Source organism: Colias philodice, chromosome 14, assembly GCF_061535455.1.
Source record: "Colias philodice isolate Cphi_HAF_F1 chromosome 14, ilColPhil1 Martin Lab GWU primary, whole genome shotgun sequence".
Lineage (NCBI taxonomy): Eukaryota > Metazoa > Arthropoda > Insecta > Lepidoptera > Pieridae > Colias > Colias philodice.
The window spans coordinates 8,896,345-8,905,635 of NC_143099.1; the positions used below are offsets into that span (position 1 = coordinate 8,896,345).

At 33.0% G+C, this 9,291-nt stretch overlaps 1 long non-coding RNA gene across 1 annotated transcript; it reads left to right on the forward strand.

The window, feature by feature from the left end:
• Window positions 1-3,985: 3,985 nt before the first annotated feature.
• LOC149482977 (uncharacterized) lies at window positions 3,986-5,434 on the forward strand. The gene is made up of 3 exons (XR_016316548.1): window positions 3,986-4,559; window positions 4,686-4,747; window positions 4,822-5,434. It is a non-coding gene; the product is annotated as an uncharacterized LOC149482977 (long non-coding RNA).
• Window positions 5,435-9,291: the final 3,857 nt, after the last annotated feature.

Here is a 9,291-nt window from a genome sequence, read left to right on the forward strand (position 1 = left end):
GTGAAAATTAAGCTCTCCGTGCGATTAGAGCTTTTTGTGAAAATTAAGCTCTCCATGCGATTAGAGCTTTTTGTGAAAATTAAGCTCTCCGTGCGATTAGAGCTTTTTGCGAAAATTAAGCTCTCCATGCGTTTAGAGCTTTTAATGAAAATGAAGCTCTCCGTGCGATTAGAGCTTTTTGTGAAAATTAAGCTCTCCATGCGTTTAGAGCTTTTTGTGAAAATTAAGCTCTCCGTGCGATTAGAGCTTTTTATGAAAATTAAGCTTTCCGTGCGATTAGTTTTTTGTGAAAATTAAGCTCTCCGTACGATGAGAGCTTTTTGTGAAAATTAAGCTCTCCGGGCGATGAGTTTTTGTGAAAATTAAGCTCTCCGTGCGATTAGAGCTTTTTGTGAAAATTAAGCTCTCCATGCGATTAGAGCTTTTTGTGAAAATTAAGCTCTCCATGGGATTAGAACTCCTTGTGAAAATTAAGCTCTCCGTGCGATTAGAGCTTTTTGTGAAAATTAAGCTCTCCGTGCGATTAGTGCTTTTTGTGAAAATTAAGCTCCGTGCGATTAGAGCCTTTAATGAAAATTAAGCTCTCCATGCGATTAGTTTTTAGTGAATATTAAGCTTTCCGTGCGATTAGAGCTTTTTATAAAAATTAAGCTCTCCGTGTGATTAGAGCTTCTTGTTAAAATTAAGCTCTCTGTGTGATTAGAGCTTCTTGTGAAAATTAAGCTTTCCGTGTGATTAGAGCTTTTTGTGAAAATTATGCTCTCCATGCGATTAGAGCTTTTTTGTGAAAATTAAGCTTTCCGTGCGAATAGAGCTTTTTGTGAATATAAAGCTTTCCGTGCGATAAGAGCTTTTTATGAAAATTAAGCTCTCAATGCGATTAGAGCTTTTTTGTGAAAATTAAGCTCTCCGTGCGATTAGAGCTTTTTGTGAAAATTAAGCTTTCCGTGCGATTAGAGATTTTTCGAAAATTAAGCTCTCCGTGCGATTAGAGCTTTTTGTGAAAATTAAGCTTTCCGTGCGATTAAAGCTTTTTGTGAAAATTATGCTCTCCATGCGATTAGAGCTTTTTTGTGAAAATTAAGCTTTCCGTGCGAATAGAGCTTTTTGTGAATATAAAGCTTTCCGTGCGATTAGAGCTTTTGATGAAAATTAAGCTCTCAATGCGATTAGAGCTTTTTTGTGAAAATTAAGCTTTCCGTGCGATTAGAGCTTTTTGTGAAAATTAAGCTTTCCGTGCGATTAGAGCTTTTTCGAAAATTAAGCTCTCCGTGCGATTAGAGCTTTTTGTGAAAATTAAGCTTTCCGTGCGACTAAAGCTTTTTGTGAAAATTAAGCTCTCCGTGCGATGAGAGTTTTTTTGTGAAAATTAAGCTCTCCGTGCGATTAGAGCTTTTTTGTGAAAATTTAGCTTTCCGTGCGATTAGAGCCTTTAATGAAAATTAAGCTCTCCATGCGATTTTATGCGGTTATCAATTCGGCCGGTATATTTTTTTTATGTATGTACACCGTACACCGTATGTTTTTTCGAATAGGCCCAGTAGTTTTTATTTTATGAGCATTTTTGTCTGTACTCGATGACTAAGTTGATATGTAGCAAGTAACTTTGATTCACTTCCCGGTAACCGATTGAGCTGAAATTTTGTATACGTATGTAAAGATAGCAATGAAACATTATCATGACATGAAGCTGATTTGATGATGGAATCGGAAGGTGGCCATAGGAACTCAGTAATATATTGACTCAACTATATCGAGTTTGGGCTCGTTTGATTCGTGTTGAAAAATACACTAAAAAGTATTAAATAAAAATAACTGCGTTAAACACAACCGACTTCAAAAACGGAAAAGTAAGAAATAAAAAAAGATTTGATATTATTAACTACTACATAATAATATTATTGTACATATTTCGCAATAAAAAGTGGCCTATGTCCTTTCTCGGGTATCAAAATATCTCTATACCAAATTTCATGCAAATTGGTTCAGTAGTTAAGGCGTGATTGAGTAACAGACAGACAGACAGAGTTACTTTCGCATTTATAATATTAGTATGGACTATGCAAAGGCTATCGATACTGTCATTATACTAGAATAGCATAAAATATTTCCGATAAATACCAAAATATCGTATTAATATCCGGGTTATATAAACCCGAAGGAACTCAATATTGAGCCGGGATAGTAGCCCCGGGCGGGAAGAAAATCAAACTGCCGTGAATTCCAAAAGAAAATTAATTAAAAACTTAATTTCATGATATTGGATCAGCGAGATTATCCACTTTGTTTGGGAAATATTTCATTAGTATATTTTTCTTTTTATAAACTCTAAATGTTGTTTGGATTAACCGAAAACTTTTATGTATTTAGAAAGCTCTTAAAGCTCTTATCTATTAACTCTCAATTTAAGATCGTATTTGGAGATTAAATAGCTAATTTCTTCGTGATTTTATTTTCATACTTTTCACATTAAGTAGGTAGTTAGGTACGTCTTCTCCGCTGAATGCTTCCCATTACTATTGAATCCATACTCAGTTCTGGAATATAACAAAGGTTAACAATAACTATAAATATTTATCAGCGAACAAAGTAAGCGAACGGGGTACCGATACCAAAATAATTGTTGCAAGGATCGCGGAAGTTGAGGTAGCGTATCCCATTAAACTTTCTGTTCAGTAATGCACTTTGCCGGCGTATAATTTGCATGTGCATTGTCAAACCGTATCGGGTCTTCGGAATGAGACTGGCCAATGCAACGCGATAAACTTTTGCAATTCACTATTCTGCGTATGGCTGTATGGTACTGGATGCCGCACGTTCTCTCCCAAGCGTGACGTATAGTAGTGCTTTGCGCAAAGTTTTTCTTGCGGTGCTGTGAGCCTGAAAGATAAAGTAACAGCGTGATTACATGACACAGATTTACTTACGGATTTAATTTCATATTTATAATGATTAATTTTTTTTTCAGAAAACCACTTGATGACCACCTTCCATATGGGTTTACGAAGCTAAAGCCTCTGCAAACGTGTCGGTTTAACAATAATGGATCAAGAAAGGAAGAAATCTACGAGAAAAAAGAAATAATGAAAAATAAGGATAACAATTTAGTTGGACTTTACTTAATAAAAAATCTATATAAATATGCCATTTCAAGAGCGACATCTAGTCCACTATAAGACATTGGTTTTGCATATTCCACCGTGAGCATTAGGTATGCAGAAAAATGTGTTCCAGTCAATCGTTCGAGTAATTTCGTATGTCGTTACCAATGTCCGCTTCGGTTTGAAGTTTTTGAATAGAATTTCTGTGGCTGATATTATTATGCGACGGAAATTGGATTTTTTCGAATTTCCTTGTACTTACTAGAGCACATCTAACAAAGAGATATTGTTTGATCGTTATATTATGTTCATCTCAGGTTATACAAAACAAAATGTGATACACATAATGAATAAGCATACAACATAGTCAACATTGTCGATATTGACGTCCGCAAAAATAGTTGTATTTAGATAAATAGTCTATAGAATGCATCGTTTACAAACATGTACATTATTAAGAAAATCTTATTGACCAAAGCCAAAAATTTTGTTCACTAGTCCCACACATTTCAAATAAGAAAGCATACATTATAGTTAAAGCATATAATGTAACATGGACTACATAACAAATACCCTGACCTGTAGTCTGTCCATAATTTTTTCCCTCGTTAGTCGTTATTGGTTTTACGTTTCTCCCGAAATGCAGCAACAATAAGCGACTAAATTAGAAATTCCTACAAAAGACACATGTTTTTGAAAATACAAGGACCTGCCGATAATTAAAATAACTACAACGGCACTGCAGGCGACGTATCGATTGACGTTTAATTTTAGTTCAAATAAAAGAATAATGTCGCACGCTTTAGACAATGGCGCAGAAATGGTTTAGAAACAACGAATTATTTATTCAATTTTAAGTCCGCGCTTTTTATTAAATAGCTTAAGGTGATGAATTAATTTTTCTAACATTTACGGCCCTTTTTAAACCTTCGTAATTTTTATATTATTAAAGTTGTCGTGATGAAAATTCTTGACAAGAAAGTTCAATAGTAACACAATACGTCTACCGTTTTAGAAACATGATTCCATGATATTTTCTCGATAGAAAAAAAATACAAAGTTCTCATTGTTATTTTTTTATAATCTCTGGCATCTTCAAAATAACAAACGTAAAGTTACGACTTTTTGGATATTAACTATAAAATATACAACCTATACGTCTACCGATTTAGAATTTTGAAATATGCGATGGTTTTGAAATAAACAAGAAATACTTGAAATTAGCGCGCGACCAGCCAATATAGCGAGAGCCGCCCTGTACCTTCCTACCCCGATCGCTGCACGAGTCATTCCCGCTACGGCCGTCACACGGGGAACTTGTGTCGCTCGCGCAATCGTAAAAAAGGGTGACAACACGATAAGACAAAATGAGACAAATGGGGACAATAAAGAAAATAAGAAGAAGAAACATAAAGGTTGGAGGAAAAAGAATGCTTACAATTGGAACAAATTAATGAAGTAAGTTGGTTTTATTTTAAATTTGATGATAATTGTATTATAGACGATGTTTGATATGTACCCCTGTTTTAAGTACATAACGAATGTGTAAGATTTTTTCATTTATAGCATAGATAATCTTTTCAGAAATCCGGAATCCAGAAGGAAAATAAACCCACTGATTGTTCACAATGTGAACCCACTCCTTCGTAAGTACCTTTATTCAGTCAAAAATGTATGTTATCAACGTTCTACTGGTTTTATCGCATGATTCCATTTTTAGCAAAAAGCAACAAAGTGCAAAGAAATAAAAAATCATGGTGAACTTAGTGGAAGTATGGCGGACATAATATGGAACAGGAGCTCATTGGAGTAGTATTATATTTAAAAAAATACGAAATAATTTCAAGAATTACATTTCTTAGAAGGTGGTAGATAAGTATGTTGTATAAAGAATTTGATGTTGATATTTATTTCATTTATACTTACTACACCTGTGCGGGAAATTGCTTAGTAATAAAACATGTTTATATTCATATTTACATAGTAATGTGAGTTTTCATTTCGAAAAATTTTGTATAAGTATATTAAATTGAGTTCCTGGGTGATCTGGAAACACAATTGGGCCCGGAAGATGGCGCTGCAGTCACTCCTCCTAATGACATGAACCGATTTGGATGAATATTTGTGTGCACATTTCATTTTTGTGGGATGATTGGTTGATTCGCTTTCACATTAGCTAATATTATGTATTTTTGTTGTTAGAAAGTAAACTTAATTTAATGTTTATAATACATTATTATTGGTATAAATAAGCCAGTGTTCGTCTCACATTGCTGTACCTGCCTACCTACCCTACCAGGGCCTAACTTTGTTCTGGCTATTTTATTTTGATTATTTCATATTTGTAATGAATAATTACAATTATAATAGAGTGCAAAAAATAAATACATGCGTCAATATATTTTGTGTTTTTTTTAAACAATTTTTTTATTTAAAAAAATATCATTCCGACCGCGGCTTTGCCCGCGTGGAATTAGGTTATATCGTGAATCCTGTTTTATCCCACAGAAGTGTTCAGTTCGGATAAAAAGTATCCTATGTGTAAATCCAGGCAATTAGCTATATTTTATCAAAATTGGTAATGTAGTCTTGACGTGATTAAGTAACAACTAACAAAAAAATATACAAATTATCATCCAAAGTTTCGCATCAGTTTTACTGTATTACAGTATTAGTGATATCTTACACTCTTGACTTTGACTGAGAAGAATTAGGGTTTATAACTTCTTTCAGAAATAGTACCTTTCATTTCTGGGCATGATGTAATATCTACGTCAGCATCAAATTCTATCTAAATCAATTCAGTAGTCCGCGTTATTGAGTACCATTTCATTTTTTCAGAGTAACAATATTTTTTGTTATTTTAAAGATTATTTATAACCTGTATTATTTTGTAATAAAGTAAACATTACGAAATAATAATAATTATTAATAATGTCTAAGTAGTTGTTGGAAAGAAGATTATTTGTTTATAAGCAAGAAAATAAAACCAATAAATCAACAATTGAATAAATGTATAACAATATTATAACTGTATGACGACTCCATACATGTTTGTCCCGAGTCGGCCAGCGGCAGCGCGGCGAGTTTGCAATGAATGACTTCGCGTACACCGGCGTTCGCGATAGCGAGCTATATTAGACTCCGCCCGCCAAGCAGTGGATTTTTTTTTGTGTATCGTCTTAAGACATGATTTGCGTGTGTGATAACTTTTCAATGTAAAAGTAAAGAGTTAATAATATTATGTGCTGCTATTAGTATTTTTAAGAATCTAAATATCGTTAATTTTATTTATCCATTGCTCGAGCTGTGAACATAATTTTACCCAAAAACAATTCAGGTTCATTGAAACGAATCACGAAAAGTACAAGTTTGCTTCAATTAAAATGCAATACAAAAGTATAAAAAACTTTGTGAAGGGGACGCGGAAAATGTTTTTCCAATCGTATACTTCGCCGTCGCCGTCGATGCTCTACCGAATGCCAAATGAACTAAGTGAAGTCCATACTAACTCTGTTAATAGCGTGCAGACTAATATTCTAGATATCGTTATGGTAATGTACCGTATATATTGCATTTCTTGAACTTTTTGATGATATCGAATTCTTATTATTATGTTTAAAGGTATGATTACATTTTTACGCTGCGCAAACGAGGCGAATACTGCCATGCCATAAGGACCTGCCGCATAGTGGACCTGCTCACATAGAGCTGTTTGTTTTACAATAAAAATATAATTTAATGGTGGCTCTTTAAATCATATTTTGTACATGTCATAAAGAATATTAAATCATAAAATAATTAAATTATGTTTTAAGGAGACTTAATTCAATATGTACGCAAACGTTCGCACATAAGAGTACTTAATATCTAGATAAATCAAAATAATAGTATAAAAATAATGAACATCGCAACAAAAAATAATTTAAAACTTGCACGTTATAAAACTTTAAAGTAAATTGTCCAGGAATGTTCGGAGAACGAAGAAAACGATGTATTTAGACTCGATCGCAGCACAATTTGTTATGGAATTTATCGGTAAGTATTTGAACTTCGAGTATTATGCTGAAACAATCTGAAGAAAGAATATTCTTTAGCATTATAATGAAGTCGTAAAAAGAAATGTGCTGCATTTGCACAATTAGAATATGTCACGTTGTCTTTTATGGGAAATTATTGTTTCAAATAACTTTTCGATAACGTATTCACTGTGCAAATTAAAGTTAGATAAAATACATCAATTTATTTATGAACATAATATTACGTAGTCCCTCTTCTGATGTTCAAGTTTCAAATGATTTTCATTTATTATAGTATTAATTTTTTTTTGTTACCAAGTTATAACTATTATTAAACTAATTATAAACATAACGCGTAGGATAATGAGAATATAAATAAATAAAATTATTAATCTAAATTATAACTCCTTATCTATATTCACAAAACACGTATTCATTAAATTAAATTATGCTCCAACACGACCTTTTCAATATAAGGTTAAACCGTAAAATTATTTACCGGTGACTTTGTCCATAGAAATATTCTTGGTGCTATGCTAATATACCAGGATCACAAAGGCGAGGGGAGGTATTGTGAGTCGGCTACAAATTTAAATAAGTATTTACAGTAAACAGCGTAGAATGCATTAACGTTGGCTTAAATTTTAAAAACGTCTCATAGAGTGTAATGTATGGGCTCTTAAGCGCGTCTTGATATCATTAGGGCAGGTCTAGAGAGCTCTCGGGCCAGATTAAGACTTCGCTGTCTCTAGTTCTTAGACTACGACAATACCCACACTACGTACTGTGAAATTAGAATATAGTAATATTGTTCTAGAGGGAGCTATCGGGACGTGCACTGCGAGGCAACATTAACAAAGAAAAATATAATGTTAATTAAGCTATTTAAAATAATTGCTGCAACGATAGGATAATATTGCAAGCGAACTTTGCTATTTTATTGGCAACAATAGTATTCGAGTTTTCATGCTTTTATTGTGTAACAGTTTAAGCTTAATTATGAAGTTTATTGTGTTTTATTGTAGGGTTGGAATATAGATCTTAGAGATAAGATGCCTCCAATGAAACCCAAACTTCTTTGTCTTTACAATTTACATAGAGAAGTATACATTATTGAATGTTTAATTTATTATTTCATAAAAAGCCCCACCCTAGAATAAAGTAAAGGGTATTTACTGTAGCAATTACGTATTTCAGTTCTCACTTTTTATCTTAATGTAGTTGAGTCACGATGACTAATGAACCGCAGTACTTTAGGTGACTAAATTATACCTGTTTGCGTCACTTTAAACAGTAATTGTATACTTTTCTTTGATATTTTAAGGATAAAACTACAACAAACGGGTGAGTGTACTTGAAGAAGAATTATTTATAAATACATAAGAGTAGGTAACTAATAATAAAATTTAGGATTTTAGTAAAATATCATTCCGAGTTTTGGATATGTTAAATATGACTTTTAAATTTTTCGGATGATCGTATTTCTAGTGGGTTGGTAGTATTCACGTAATAATCACGATTTCTTCGTGTTCTACAATTCTAGTTCAATAACAAGTAGAGAACGTGCAGATATTTTTGTAATATTCGTTCATACAAGTTTTACGTTACCAGAATTAGTACATATAAATCTTATTCAAACAATCTATTGAACGATATTCATTTGCGAATTACACATATTATTATATTATTATTGAGGAGAATTCTCTCGGTTCAGTTATTACACAACCTAATCGTCTAAATACTGTTAACCGGGAATAGGAAATACTGTTATAACCAGTAAATTATTAAGGTATTTGTAAACGTAAATCCTTAGTATTCAAGACGCACAATCTCTTAGCACTAATCTCACCAAACGCCTCCACTGTTTGTCTTGCCTAGAAATGTCGAGCTTCATCCGAAATAATCCTCTCGCTAGGTCTGAGCAACTAAAACACATTAAAGTACCTACTGAATATTTGGCTGTAAGACAAGTGCTTTATGCACGAGGATTCGAATTTAGGTGCCTTCTTTTAGCAACGCCGATCCAACAGCATAGGTTACTATTTCTAATGGATTCCAAAAGGATTTTAGAAAACTCCATTTCTGGAAAGTTGGTGTATTTTTTCCACATAAACAAAATATATATGATAACAAGACCTATGCTCTGAATAAGACTAACGTAAGTCCCATGC